The sequence below is a fragment of the Carlito syrichta genome, unplaced genomic scaffold (genome assembly GCF_000164805.1).
Source record: "Carlito syrichta isolate Samal-C Ts95f unplaced genomic scaffold, Tarsius_syrichta-2.0.1 Scaffold302893, whole genome shotgun sequence".
Taxonomy (NCBI): Eukaryota; Metazoa; Chordata; class Mammalia; order Primates; family Tarsiidae; genus Carlito; species Carlito syrichta.
In genome coordinates, this window is record NW_007246989.1 from 45175 (window position 1) to 60232 (window position 15058).

Sequence of the window (15058 nt, forward strand, 5' to 3'; positions counted from 1 at the left end):
CTTGGCAAGAATTCATCTCTACAATAATAAATAAAAAAATTAGCCAGGCATGGTGACAAGTCCCTGTAGTTCCAGCTACTAAGAAGCCTGAGGAGAAAGGATCGCCCGAGCCCAGCAGATGCCACTGCCCTCCAGCCTGGGTGATTAATAAATATATAAGTGCAGTGGCATGCTCATGGCCACCGCAGCCTCGACCTGCTGGGCTTAGGCAATCCTTCTATTTGAGCCTTCCAAGTAGCTGGAACTACAGGCAGTCATCACCATGCCCAGCTTTTTTCTGATTTATTGTAGAGACAAGGTCTCGCCATGTTGCCCATGCTGGTCTTGAACCCGTGGGCTCAGGCAATCCTTTTGTGTCTATCTCCCAAAGTGCTGGGATTTCAGGGGTGAGCCACTTTGGTTGGCCTATTCCTATTTTAAAAACTGGAAAACTTAGAAATTTGTCAACAATCTTTGTAAACTTTTGTGGTTAATCTTCTAGTCAAGTTCTAATCATTGGAACTATTCTAATTTGTAGGGAAAAATATGAAACAATGTTTGCAATCCAAGCAAGTATAAGTAATATGTAATCAAACTAATATATAATAGTCAGCAGCATTTCAAAACTGGTAGCTTTCTGGTAGAATATACATAGAAAATAGCTATGATTTTCCCCAAAGAAAAATTCTTAGATATTAAGAAAACTTTTCCTTTATATTCTACATACTTTGTTATTATCTGAGTTTTTGCAATAAAAGTGTATTCACATTTTAACTGTGTAAATAAATAAAACCTGGTACCAAATTCTTCCACTTGCATATTAAATAATCTACTCTGTTAAAATAAGATTAAACTGGCAGTTCAGAACCTTTCCTTCTAGTTTGGGTTGAAAAAAAAAATGCAGGGAAAAGACAAAACAACTTATATGTAACCTCATTCTCTGTAGTTATACCAAGCAATAGAGCAATTGTAATGCCCCGAGGTATTCCAGTCTTTCCAGGAAAAGCATACTTGTACATCAAAATTAATAAATATATAAGGAGTTAAATATCATTAGAATATATCCTCAGAGTTATTCCACCTCAGTAGCACATCACTACAAACTTAATATATTTAATAAATATGTGGTTCTAAGAGACAGATTCACAATAAAATGTTAAAAGAAGTTAAAAAAAAGTTAAATGTCTACATAAATATGAGGTAGTATATTATGTCTCCTTTGGCAATTTTGTTTTACTTTATTATTTTATTTTATTTGAGTTGTGGGATACAAGTCAGGATTGTACACGTAGGTGGTCTAGGTACAGGGGAAGTTTTGGCCTCCCATTGGACCTCATATTGCCTGAATTAGGACCAGGCACCCTTATTGATGCTATGTACTCCCCTATTGTGGCCTTGTTCCACTACTGCCAATTCCAATGCTTTCAATGGGAAGCATGGTCGGTTCCATGGTTTCTTTACTGTTGTGAATAATGCTGCAATAAGCATGTATGCTTAGGTATCTTTTTTATAGAATGATTTACGTTCCCTGGGGTAAATTCCCAGATAGAGATTTCTGGGTCATATGGAAGGTAAATTTGTAGTTCTTTTAGAAATTACTACACTGTTTTCCACAGAGGTTGAATTAGTTTGCACTCCCACCGTCAGTGCAGAAGCATTTCCTTTTCTCTGCATCCTTACCAGCTTCTGTTGGGTTTTTTTTTTAAATAATGATGGTCATTCTTACTGGAATTAGGTGGTACCTCAATGTGGTTTTGGTCCCCATTACTCTCATGGTTAGTGAGGCTGAGTTTTTTTCATGTGTCCATTGACTGCTCCTATGTCTTCTTTGGAGAAGTGTCCATTCATGTCTTTTTCCTACTTTTTAATGGGACTGTTTTTTTGTTTGTTTTTTTTTTTCCTTTTGGCATGTATGAGTTCCTTGTAGATCCTGGATATTAGGCCTTTGTCAGATATACAATTGACAAATACGTTTTTTCCCCATTCTGTGGGTGGTCTCCTCACTCTGTTGATGGTTTCTTTTGCTTTGCAGAAGCTTTTCAATTTGATGAGGTCCCACTTGCCTATCCTATCTCTTAGGGCATGAGCGTGTTTTGATCAGGAGTTGGTTACCTATTCCGATTTCAGTAAGGGTGTCTCCTGCGTTTCCTAAGATTGTTATACTTTGATGTTTTACTTTTTAAGTCTTTGATTTATTTGGTGCTGATTTGTGTATGGTGATAGGTAGGGGATCCTGTTTCATTCTCTGCATGTGGTCAGCCTGTTTTCCCAGCACAATTTACTGAATAGATTCTCCTCCCCCAGTGGTTGTTGGTGGAGGCTTTTTTGAAGAAGAGTTGGTTGAAAAATTGAGGTTTTGATTTCAGAATCTCTATTTTGCTTTATTGATCTATATGTCTGTTCTTGTACCAATACCAGGGTGTTTTAATTATTGTAGTCTTATAATAAAGTGACACCTCCCACTTTGTTTCTTTTGGTGAGGGTAGTTTTGGCTATTCATGGTCATTTTTGTTTCCATATGAATTTCTGTATTGTTTCCAGGTCTGAGAAGAATGTTGTTGGTAATTTAATGGGTAGTATGTTGAATCAGTAGATTGCCTTGGGTAAGATGGACTTCTTAACAACATTAATTCCTCCAGTTCATGAGCATGGAATATACTTCCTTTTGTTTGTGTTTTCTTTGGTTTCTTTGAGCACTGTTTTGTAGTTTTCATTGTAAAGGTCTTTCACTCCTCTGATTAGGTAGCTGTCAATTATTTATTTATTTATGTTGAGGCTATTGTGAATGGTATTGTACTTTTTATTTGGTTCTTTGCCTGTTTGTCATTGGTGTACAAAAATACAACTGTCTTTTGCATATTAATATTATACCCTTAGACTTTGCCAAGGTGGTTTTTGTCAGATTCCTTTGGGTTTTCCAGGTATGGGATCAGCATTTACAAAGAGGGATAGCTTAACTTCCTTGTTTCCTAATTGGATAGTCCTATATTTCTCTTGTCTTATTGCTCTAGCTAGGACTTCTGACACTATTTGAAAAGAAGGGATGAGAGTAGGCAGACTTGACTTATTCCAGTTTTCAGGGGAAATGCTTTCAATTTCTGTTCACTTAGTAATATGTTGGCTGTGGGTTTATCATAGATGACTTTCAATATTTTGACGTATGTCACCTCTATACCTAGGTGTTCAAGGGTTTTTTATCAAAACTAGATTTTGTCAAAAACCTATTCTGCACCTAATGATATCTGGTTCTTGTTTTTACATCTGTTGATGTATTTAATTACATTTATGATCTTGTGGATGTTGAACCAGCCCTGCATCCTGGGTATAAAGCCTATTTGGTCATGATAGATCATTTTTGAGATATGTTATTGAATCCAATTTGCTAGAATCTTGTTGAAAATTTTTGTTCATCAGTGATATTGGTCTGTAGTTCTCTTTTTTTGTTGGGTCTTTGCCTAGCTTGGGTACTATTGTGATGTTAGCATCCTAAAATGATTTGGGGAGAGGTCTGTCTTTCTCGGTTGCCTGAAATACTTTCAGTAGTATTGGTATCATCTCCTCCTTGTATGTTTTGAAGAATTCCACTGGAAAGCCATCTGGTCCAGGACTTTTTTTTGTAGGTAGTTTTCTTAGGATGGAGTGAATTTCCTGTATTGTTATTGATCTATTTAGGTGCCTATTTCTTCTTATTTCAATCTTGGAAGGTTGTGCAATGTTAGAAAGTTCTCCATTTCATTTAAGTTTTGTTTCCACTAAGGTGTGCATAGTAATCTCTGATAATTCTTTGTATTTTTAGGGGTTGGTTGTGACTTAGTCTTTTGTGTTTCTCATTGTATTTATTTAGGCTTTTTGTCTCTTTTTCTTGATCATTCTGGCTAAGGGTTCATCAATCTTGTTATCCTTTCAAAGAACCAACATTTTGTTTCATTGATTTTCATATGATATTTTTGTCTTCTATATCCTGTAATTGATCTTTTACTTTGGTGATATGGATTCTTCTGCTGAATTTAGATGATCTTGCCTTTCCAGCTCCCTTGGGTGATTTATTAGGCTGTTGACTTGTGATCTTTGTATTTTGTTGATGTGTATTCATAGAGATATAAATTCCCCTCCTAGTCCTATTTTCATGACATCCCACAGCTTTTGGAAAAATGTATCTTTGTTTTTGTTTGCATCAAAGAATCTTTTAATTTCTCTTTTGATGTCTGTGTTGACTCAGGAGTTGTTCAGCATCATGCTGTTTACTTTCCATGTCTTTTTGTGTTTGAGGAGGATATTGTTGGTGTGATATTTATTTTTATTCCACTGTGGTCTGAGAAGGTGCGAGGTATTATTTCAATCTTATGAAATTTGTTTATGCTTGATTTATGGTCAAGAATGTTGTCAATCTTGGAGTATGTTCCACATGTTGATGAGTAGAATGTATATTCCGTGGTTGTTGGGTGGAGTGTTCTGTAGGTATCTATTAAATCTATTTGGTCATGTGTCAAGTTAAAGTTCTGAATCTCCTTATTGATTTTTTTTTCCCTTGGCAATCTATCTAGGGTTGTTCGTGGTTTGTTTAAGTCTCAGTTTTGTTAGTGTTAGAGTCAACATCCTGTTTTAGTTTACTTAGTAGTTGCTTTAAAAATTCAGGTTCTTTGGTGTTGGGTACATATATATTTAGGGTGAATATTTCTTGTTCATAGATTAAACCTTTTATCATTATGTAATGTCCTTCCATATCTTTTTAAATTTTTGATAACTTGATGGTTGTGTCTGATATTAAAATGGCAACTCCTGCCTTTTTGTTTTGTTTAGTTTTCTGTTTTTTGAAAGCTTGCTTTCCATCCTTTAACTTTGTGTCTGTGGTTGTCCTTTGTAGTGAGATGTTTTTCCTAGAGGCAGCATATTGTTGGGTTGTGTTTTTTAATCCAGATTGCCATTCTGTATCTCTTCAGTAGTGTATTTAATTCATTGATGTTTAGGCTGATTATTGAAATGTGAGAGTTTATCCCTGTCATGAGGCTTTCATAAGGCTGTTTTGATTTTTTTTTAAAAAAAACTTTTGGGTTGATGTATGTGTGTGTTTTCAGTTTTGCAGTCGAAAGGTGAGTTTTGAGGATTCTATGTTTTCTGGCATTCTTGGGAAGTATGTGGTTGTTCTTTCTTTTTTATTTATTCTGTGCTTAATACCTTCTTGAGTGTCTCCTATAGAACTGGTCTGGCAGCAGTATAATCTTTTAGGTATTGGATTTCTGGGAAGGATTTTAATTCTCCATCACTGGTGAAGCTGAGCTTGGCTGGGTAGTAAATTCTTGATTGAAATTGTTTACCTCTAAGGACTTTGAAAATTGGACTCCAATCCCTTCTAGCTTGTAATGTTTCTGCTGATAAGACTTGCTGCTATTTTGACTGATCTTCCCCATTAAGTAGTATAACCTTTCTCTTTCACTACCTTTAGGATTTGTAATTTTATATATACTTTATGTAGGTGAATTACTGGGCATCTAGAGGTTGGTCTTCTTGTTTGAGATCTCTCAGGAGTTCTCTGAATCTCTTGTGTTTGGATGGTTGCATCTCTGGTGAGATGAGGAAAGTTTTCTTGGATAATCTCTGGAATACTTGTTCCAAGGTGTTCTCCATTCCTTTCTTCTTCTGGGATACTGATCAAACATAAGTTTGCCCCTTTATATAATCATAGATCACATGGAGGTTATGTTCTTTCTTTCTGAGTTTTCTTTCTAACAAAATCTCTGTTACAAGTTCTTTCAGTGTTGCATTTTGTCTTTCTCGAGTCATATTCACTCTTTCCATCCATTCCCTAATCCCAATTGTATTCTGGTGCCAATTGGTGACTTCCATTGTTTAGGCTCTGAGGTCCGGTTTTTCAGGAGTTGCCTCTTTGGTACACTAGGAATTACCTGTGTTCTTCTAATGATTTTCTCTCATTAGTGGCAGATCTCTTTCTTTTCTCTTTAATTCCATTAATCAGTGGTAGTTGCCAGGGCTTTTACTTCTGTTGTTTGTTTAGTCCTCTATCCTGCTCTGATCAGAGATTTTGAATTTGTTCTGATTTGAAACAGGGCTCAGGGTGGGAAGCTTTATTGTTTCTTATAGTTTTAAGAGTATGGGGAGCTAGGATTTAGAAACTACTTGCAAGTTACAATACTTGGTGACTGGTGCACAGACCTCATGAGACCTACTCCCCACTATCACTCAATATGGTGATGCAGTGGGTATATTTATGTACCCCCATGTCCAAAATAAATTAAAAGTAATGAGTATAACAGAGAAAAGTAGAATAAAATGGAATGGACAAAAATTATAAAAATTAACAAATAAAATAAACCACAGAATAACAAGAGCAAAAACAAGAACAACAACAGAAAAAGAAAACAAACAAAAACCAAAACAAACAGAAAAGAAAAACACACACACACACAAACAGGAATACCAAACACACACACACACACACACACACCCACACCAAAAAATGAAGGCGGAAGAAGAAAATAATGGGGGGGATACAAATCAAACCCTCACCCACACATTTACACAAACATTAAACCAAACAAAAGAAGAATAAAACAGCAACAAAAAGGAAAAGATAAAAAAGGGAGGTGAGATGCAAATCGGACCCTCACATACACATTCACACACACACACACACACACACACACACACACACACACACTAAACCAGAACAAAAGAAAGACAAAAAAGGAAAAAAAAGAGTTAAAAAAGGATTTCTGGGCACTAATAACTCTCTTGTGGCAGGTTCTGTAATGATTCCTCTCAGCTGCTCATGGGTAAGCCTGCCTGCAGTCTCTTGTAGGCTGCAGATTTGTTTAAATCTCCCCAGCCTATGGCCCGGGAGGAGAAGGAGAAGGCGAATGTAGGTGAAACTTCAGTCTTCCCCTTCCACTTTCTTAAGGTCAGGATGATCCCTTCTGATGGGGAGGTACAGGATTGTCTCCTCTTCGGGTGCTGATGATGGGTGCCCCAGCAAGGCTTATCCCAGAGTAGAATTCTCCTAGTGCAGCTGCCGTCCAGGCTCCACCTGGGTTTATCATCCCTCTCAGACATACCCCAGCATGTGGGTCTGATGTTCAAAGGAGTGACGGAGAGAAAGGGGTTGGGCCAGCCCTGGGTTCACTGCTGATCTCTTGGGGTGCTTGTCCTTTTCTGGTCACACCCTTTGTCCCATGGCTGAACCAGGGTAGGGGTGGAGCACCTAAGACTACACATTCATCCTGTCCCTCTAAAGTTTGTGCTTTCAGGATATTCCCTCTGGGTCACAATCAACCCCTAAGTAGTTAATCTGCCAGTCACAGTGAGCAGGTCTGCTTCTCCATGGTGAGCAAGCCAGAGCACTTTGTTGCCCAGTTTTCAAGATGGTGGCGGGGTGCCTGTTTTGTCTTCTCCAGTGGGACTCTGCCTCTAGTTCTTTTGCTGTGCTCCCTCCATAGCCCTCACTGCCAGTATCTGGCCTGATGCTGCAGTGCTCAGGCAGTCTGGCAATGGCCATCGCTCCTGGCAGCTTCTCCCCAGGAAAAGGTTTGTTGATTTTATAAAGTGGTGCTCAGCTTCTGCACCATGGGAGGTGCCAGGGTCCAGGCAGAGCAGTATCAGCACCAGCTGCTTCACCAGGAGAGTTCTGGCCATTTGCTCCTGAGTCTTCACTCAGTCAGCCACTCATACACCCACTTAGACACAGACACACATGAAAATTTGTCCACAGACTCACTCACTCACTCACACGGACTTGCACCGTCAGTATGGGTTCACCTCCATCTTTTCCTGAATCCTTCGTTAGCACTTTTGCATGGCAGCCCTGTATATACCTTCCATTACAGAGGACAAGGATAAGAAAACCATTTACCATAGTTGATTGGGAAAAAATCATATTCTTCAGCTGAAATTGATAACATAGGTGCACATTGAATTCTTTTTTGGTTTCAACTTATTTCAACAAGTTGAATACAAATAAGGTTGGTTATTTGTATTTTTTTGTTATTGTTCTAAAAAAATAGCAAAAGTTTTATACGCAATATAAAAATAACCGAAAGTAAAAGTAATTTGTCAGCCAACGTTTCTCTAAATTAATAGTTAGTGCAGAGGGCCAACTGTCTTCCTCCCACTCCTTGCTGATTTGTATGAAAAACACACACTAGACAGTAAAAGGAATTCCACTGGCACTTTCCCAAGCATAACTATGTTTTCTCACTTCTATTCAGGAAATGGAATCATCTAAGACAACATCCCTATCAAATTGAGATTAGTAGTCTGCAGTATTTGCCTGTGATTGTTAATTTTCCAGAGTTTCCAAAAACAAAGTTTTTTTTCTTTTTGCAAAACATATTGCAAATATATGTTTCTAAAATCTCCCTCATGTTGAACTTTGACAAGTAATAAGTCTTATAAGAAAAATTATCTTATAGATGTATGTGCAAATAGAAATATATTGCCACCTGATTTATCGAAAATAGACATCATTAGATCTCTCAAACTTTGTAGTGTTAGTAGATAAAACCATATATATTTGCAATTAAAACTGTTTTATCTACTTATGTTAAATGTGTTACATTCAGCATTAAATAAAATAAATTTAGATTAGTACGTTCAAAGAGAGAACCATGACCTAAAGCATTAACAGAGAAGGATTATTCATGATAGTTTAAATATGGTTAATGATGAATAATAGTTGACAGTGAAGAGACAATTAAAATACATTTGAGCATAAAGATTGGATACAAAGAAAAATATTATATTTTATGTTCCTTACTAGTCTACATTTGATTTTATTCATATTATAATTTTGGTTCAGTTGCTTCTATCAATAATAATTTTTGTAAACTATTTAGAAAAAGTTTCTTTCCATAATCTTTGTTTCATTTTCTATATTCCACTAATAATCATTTGAATAATATCCATACAAATGTTTCCTATATTTTGCTTTTGGCACTATTACTAGTAACATTAACATATATTTTCCAGAATGTGAATATCTGTATTTTTCTGAATATATGATTAGATTTTTTAATGCAATCTTTCCATTGCACAAAAAAAGTGTAAAGTCATATCGTTGTTGAATATAATTACAACAGTCAAAATTTTCACTTTGTAATGCATGCCACATACAAAATGATATAACATTTCATTTATTTAAATGAACCAGAGTTTACTGTCCAGAAAATCTCATGATCTTAGACCAGACTTTTAGAGTACAAAGTACTATGATAGATAGTGCTGGAATTATATGAAGGAATTCCTATTTCTATGAACCTCAGTGGTGTCTGCTCCTTGTACAAGTTTTTCAGCATGCAAAATATTTCCCATCACTGAAAACATTTCCTGAGCCAGGTAGCATTGCATATCTAAAGGTATGCTTTAGAATTGTTTCAATTCAGAAGAGTAAACTAGCTGACATCAGTAATGTGATGGCTTCCGGTTTCACAGCGACTGGTCTAACTCGTTAGTCATGGGCTCTGTTCATCTGTACCCTCTGGTGAGGCTGCAGCAAGTCAAGCAGTGCAGATTTCCCAGATTGTGTAAGTTAGGGAAGGTAATAGCCATTTAGAAATCCAAAATCTAAGACAACACAAAATACGTTCATTTATTTCTATATCAATAGGTAAGCTTCCACCTGAGTGTCCTGCTTCAACTAGAGGCTCTCTTCTGAGTAGTGACAGGACCTCGACTCCTTGTGTGTCAGGGTTTGGTTGTTTGACATGGCCTTACGGTGCTTCCCATGTCTCCTGCTGCATTCTGTTGGCCACATCTGTGCAACAGGAGGTGGTGATAGAATCTCAGTCTATTCCCAGGGGGAAGAAGAACTGTGAGTTTAATGAACAGCCAATAAGACTCTGCCCCATGGATAGGGTCTTCAGTGAAATGTTTTTTTGAAGGTGCTAAGAACTAGTTCACCTCATTCCCCTACTGATGAAGGCCGCTATTGTTACCTACCACCGGTTCTTAGGTTTTCATAATAGGAGTCAGGAGAGGTCATGAGATTTCCAGACAAGGCTTTACTGGGGACTTGTACAAGGGAGACAGCTCAAGAGGAAAGTCTCTGGGTGGCTCATAAAGGGGGTTGTCCAGGGCCTTTTATTAGATAAGGGAATGAGTGTAATGTCAAAGGAAATGTATGCTAGCATGATTAGGTAGGGATTTAAACTGCACAAGTGTAGTGTAGACACATACTTCTTCATATGTCACATATACAAAGAATCATGGGGTGAGGATTTCAGTATTATAACAAAACAAGAGTTACAGTTGAACGCTCGCTGGTACTGTGCACATAATGGAAAAGGAGCAGGCAGAGTGCTATGGTCCCTGGCAAGATTTATGGTGATACATTGTTTATATTATATTATATTAATTATATTATATTATATTATATTATATTATATTATATTATATTATATTATATTATATTATAACAGGTTTTTCAAGCTTATGTTGCCTGCAATGGCTCCAACTGGAGTATTCCTGCAAATTCTCATGGTCAGAGTACACGAGTGTGGCTGAGTCCTCTCCTGGCTCTGTCGGCTTCAGGGCATTCATTCTCAGACATATAGGAGCCAGGGATCATGAAACATCTCTAATCACAGCTCTGGATCCTTATTGGAGAAAGTTGTGTTAATATACAAACGATGAGTAGTAACCTACATTACGCATATTCCAGTGTTTTTTTATACCATTCCCGTGATATTATGGTGTTCTGGTGGTCTTCTCATTAGCTGCAGTTGACGATCTCCTCCTCATCTAACTACAGTCGTTCTTCTAAATCCTGATCTGAATCAGAACGTGTGCCCCTCTACATTCTCTCATCCTTTCTCAATCAATGACAAAGATTAATACACCTTCAAAGAATGCCTTCCACATGTCATAATGCAACCTCAGACTTTCAGTCTTGAGAATCTCAAGAAGTTGTTGACACAAGAGAAGAAAATTATTTGCCATTCTAAGTTGCAAAGGGGAAAAAAAGCCACTAATGATCAAAGTATTACAGTTCATAGGATTTAATTTTAAAATGAGATAGCTCATCCAATAGTGTTCACCTTAAAATATATTAATAATAACTTTATTAAAACATTTTTATCATGTTCCTTCCTCAAGCCGTGTTATTCTGTTTAACATTATCCCAAGTAGTTTTATATCTGCAATCACGTATCTACAAGCTGATTGGTTACCAATTAGACTTTGAAAGCAAATAGGTAAAATAGGAATTAGCAAGTACGTTCAAGTTTCATACAGGTTAAGTTGAATCATTACTCAAGGTCACATCACTTCAATCTCTGAATTTTATAGCTCAGTGCTTGCTAACTTGCTAAACTCTTTTTTTGTAATGCCCTGTTCTTCTCTGAGATGCGGTGCTGTCACTTGTGCAGCCAAATTCATATTTGTGGGTTTTTTAAAAAAAGTATTATCATATGTATGTAACCCATCCCTCACTGCATACTTTTTTCTTCTTTTACTCTTTCTTGGTTTTCAAACATCCTATACAACCACCTGCACAACTATTCCAATAATTTTGCTTCTAGTTGAAGTAATCGGCACTGTGTCAACACTCTCATCTTTAACTTTATAGTCCTCACCTTCTACTGCTAAATATTTTGCTAAATAATCATTTAAAAGCACAAACCAAATGATGTTCTTTTCCTACTCTCATACATTTCACAGTATGCCATCCCACTACAAATAAGATCTAAAATCCTGACATTGTTGCTTGCAAGTTTCTGCATAACCTTTCTTTATTTCTTGCTGTTCTGCCCACCTCATTATTGTTAATTCTGACACTATTTTCTGTCTCATTGACCATATTTATTATAATTATCCTCTTTGAGGTCTAACTTTCATCAACAAAATGAGTTGACATTAATTGTATAGTTTGATAAGTTTTGACAGATGTGAGCAACCCTGGAAACATTGCACAGGCAGGAGGCACATTCCTTCCCAGCAACATTCCCTTCATCCTGTGCTGTGTTCATCAGAAGCCAAATTCCCTTCAGTGGAATTTCATACAAATAAAATCAAATATATGCAATATTTTGTACATGGATTTTTTTAAAACTCAGAATGGAAATGCTCAGAATCATCAATATTTTTGCTTATATATAGAGGCAGATCTCAGGCCCTTCCCTTTCTTTGTTGAGTATGTTCCATTGAGTTACTCTGCCTCAGAGTGCTTACCTAGTCTTCAACTGATGGATGTTTGAGACATTTTCAGATTGGGACAATTGTGAAAAAAGCTACTATGACTGTTTGTCTACAAGTCTTTGCATAAAAGTATGCTTTGATTTACTAAGGAATAGAATTTCTTGGGTGCATTATAAATACAGGTTTAATTTTATAAGGAACTTCCAAATCATATCCTAAAGACACTGTATAATTTTACATTGCCATTAGTATACAGGATTTTCTTCCAAGTTTTCTCCAACGCTTTGTTTTGCCAGTAGTTTTAACTTGTAGCCATTCTAATGAATGAGTAAGTATTTGTCATTTTGGCTTAAATTTACATTGTCCTGATAGAAAATAATTTTGACTATCTTGACATGCCCTCCCTTATTGGTCATGCAAAAATCCCTTTGGTAAAGAATAAATATTTAAATTAATAAATATTCATTATTATTTAAATATTTAAAAAATATTTATAATGTTTTAATTGCATTCTCTTCTTAATGAATTCTAAGTGTTTATTATATATTATATATTCTGGACAAAAGTTCTATATAATAAATACATACTGTTACAATATTATCTCACTGAGGGGTGTGCCTATTCACCTTTGTTGTCTGCAGAAGAAATAATTTTGATAAAGTCCAATGTATCAATTATATTTACTTGTAGTTTATTTACCTTTGCCTACTCCAAGATCAAAAATGTTCTCAATTTTTTCTAGAAGTTTCTGCAGACTGAGATTTGAGATATTTACTAATAACAAAAAGTTTAAACTAACAGAGGATACAAAACTTATTAGAAAATTAAGTGTGCACAGTCTAGTAACTACCTTGACATAAAGAGGAAATTATTTTCATACTAGACACAAATTAAAGAGCAGTAATGTGACCACATAGATCACGTTATTAGGCTGGTTAAAATGTGTAGGAAGTTTCTCTAATAATGGTGTCATAAATGAGCCATCTTTATATGACTGCATTGATGAAATAGTTTACCTGATATTTTTATGGTATACTAGTTTTACTATTGTTATAAAAATTAGTATTACTTTAGTAAGTCTTTTTTCTAGAAATTTTATATTAATCCTTGGGTTTAAAGTTAATTTATAATTCTTATCCTGATAAGAATGACAAATACTAGAATAAGTTAAATCTATTGCAGTTCATCAATTGCTTAATTATATAAATAGGTACCATTGTGTATTATAAATGTAGCTATGTTCATGACTTATACTTGACACAAGCTATCACGATTGTCATTAGTAGCAAAAATCTGTTTAAATATGTCATGCTCTCTTTTAAGAATATAAATAAAAGACAATTATATTTTGGCACCTAATTTTTCCATAAGATACTAATAGATTAATTACAGAGAAAATTGGAAAATAAATTAAACTTCCTATCAATTTCATTTAAATAAATTGGGAAAGAACACTTAGTTTATCTTTTGCACTATTGATTGATGTCATAATCATTCATTATGCAATGTGTTTGCATCAAGCTAATCAAACTATCATGATCTCCCAATGACTTAAAACTCACCACACTGCAGCTTCATTCGCTTTGATAATGTGGGACTGAGCACAAAGTCCCTGTTGTAACCAATGGCAATGCGTTCCACCCATGGGTGAGCGGTTCAAACTATGTGCAGCCCTTGATTTACTCTTATTTTACTCATAGAGCAATCTTGAATTTGGGCATAATTTAGCATCTCAAGTATAATTTTACTGTCAAATAAAGAGACTGAGCAAGAGAGAAATAACAACTGAAAAGCACTGACAATTTTACAATTTACAAGGTGTAGTTCCCATGCAAGGTTGAGCCACATACAGTGTGAGCAACCCCACACGGAGTGCTCATCTACTGCTTGAGGATTTAAATTCTCTTACAGAAAGGCGCTTACATATTTTTGGGAACATGTCACAAAAATTACAAAATACAACTATTTTGTCATTGAAACTCTCCCTGCTGTGCCAGGCTGCCTTTGGACCTCATTCTTGACCTTGTCTGAGTCTGGGAACACATTCAGTGTAGAAGGAAGTGCCCAGAGAGCTCTACTTTATGCCACAGTTCTCTCCACCTTGTCCTTGTCTCTTGACTTTTTTTTTTTTGGACATTATTAGGAAATCCTGAAACTGGGTAACACCTCTAATTTTCATGAGTTTGATTAGACAATCCATCCCTTGGTATTATCTTAAAACTGTGCTTGGTGTACGTTTCATCTTTGACAACAAATGCAGGAGTGTTTGTAATAAGATGAGCAAAGTGTGGGGAAAAGGACAAGCACTCTCCAAGTGGCTGTCTTTCTGGAGAGAAGCCTCAGCTGCCCACAATTCACTAGCTGAGTCTGCCCACTTGGAGAGAGCCAGTGTCTTCCCCACTGGGCTGCACCAGGGAAGCCCCAGAGAATAAGACAAAAGGCTCACACAAGGAGCCACAGTCAAGATAGTTCGGGTGAGACTAAAATAACATAGAGATTTGGTACAGTCCACCACTTGCTGCATAGGATTGACTTATTTCCTGCATTAAATCCAAAGCACTGCTGAGTCTTCAAGGTGATGGTCTGCCACAATCTCTTTAAAAAGATACTTGGTATGTGGGTATAATCCTACATCCTATGACTCCCGCCACCATGTTTCAAGGCTCCGACTCCTCCACTACCATTTCCACTTTCACCAGTTCGGTCAGCAGTTAAGCTTATCTAGGTTGCTGACAGCATAGAGGGATCCAGGACTTCCTCTCTGAACAATCTGAGCTGTGCCCTCTTTAGACACACGGACAGTGTCAGAGGCTGCATTTACACATCCTAGTAAATGTGTACCACATCACACACGTCCACTATGCTTGATGATGCTATTTCTTAACACTGGAAGGAGTGCATCACCTAAGACTTTTAGGGTGTTGCTAATACCTGC